The sequence below is a fragment of the Acanthochromis polyacanthus genome, chromosome 15 (genome assembly GCF_021347895.1).
Source record: "Acanthochromis polyacanthus isolate Apoly-LR-REF ecotype Palm Island chromosome 15, KAUST_Apoly_ChrSc, whole genome shotgun sequence".
Lineage (NCBI taxonomy): Eukaryota > Metazoa > Chordata > Actinopteri > Pomacentridae > Acanthochromis > Acanthochromis polyacanthus.
This window is the reverse complement of record NC_067127.1, coordinates 11,984,763-11,985,047: the sequence shown is the minus strand read 5'-3', so window position 1 is coordinate 11,985,047 and position 285 is coordinate 11,984,763.

Here is a 285-nt window from a genome sequence, read left to right as displayed (position 1 = left end):
TGTAGCAGCAGCGCACCTTCCCCCGTGAATCCACCGACCGCACCTTTGGGCGTCAGACGGATTAGTTAAATCGGTGTAGCTGATCTCACGCCAGCCGCTATTGGCGGTTCTGACCTGTCGCTGTCAAACCGCGAAGCTAATCCAATCAAGTGTTTAAAGGCGAGAAGCTAAGAATAGCGCCAATTACCGCAAAAAGTTTCAGATCTTCAGCGTGGGGCTGCTGGTGATAGAGCAAATGAATGGGGCACCATGTATAGTTAATGTCATTGATGAATTACCTGCCAG